Raw genomic sequence first — 241 nt, 5'->3', positions numbered from 1 at the left:
TGTTCTGTGGCATGCCTATTTTTAAGTGTGATTTTTTTATTGCAGAGGGGATTAGGAAGGAGGTATATATGTATATATTTTTTTATAGTGTGTATACAGTTAATTTCGCATTTCTTTAACAATATGACCATCTCGAGATCTCATCATAATATTATTATTATCGACATGAATGTTTTATATTTTACCGTATACCATCCCCAATAACCCCAGAGAAGAAATCAATCCTTATAACGGAAGTTTG

This window comes from Penaeus monodon, chromosome 28 (assembly GCF_015228065.2).
Source record: "Penaeus monodon isolate SGIC_2016 chromosome 28, NSTDA_Pmon_1, whole genome shotgun sequence".
NCBI lineage: Eukaryota > Metazoa > Arthropoda > Malacostraca > Decapoda > Penaeidae > Penaeus > Penaeus monodon.
Note: the sequence above shows the minus strand (reverse complement) of the source record.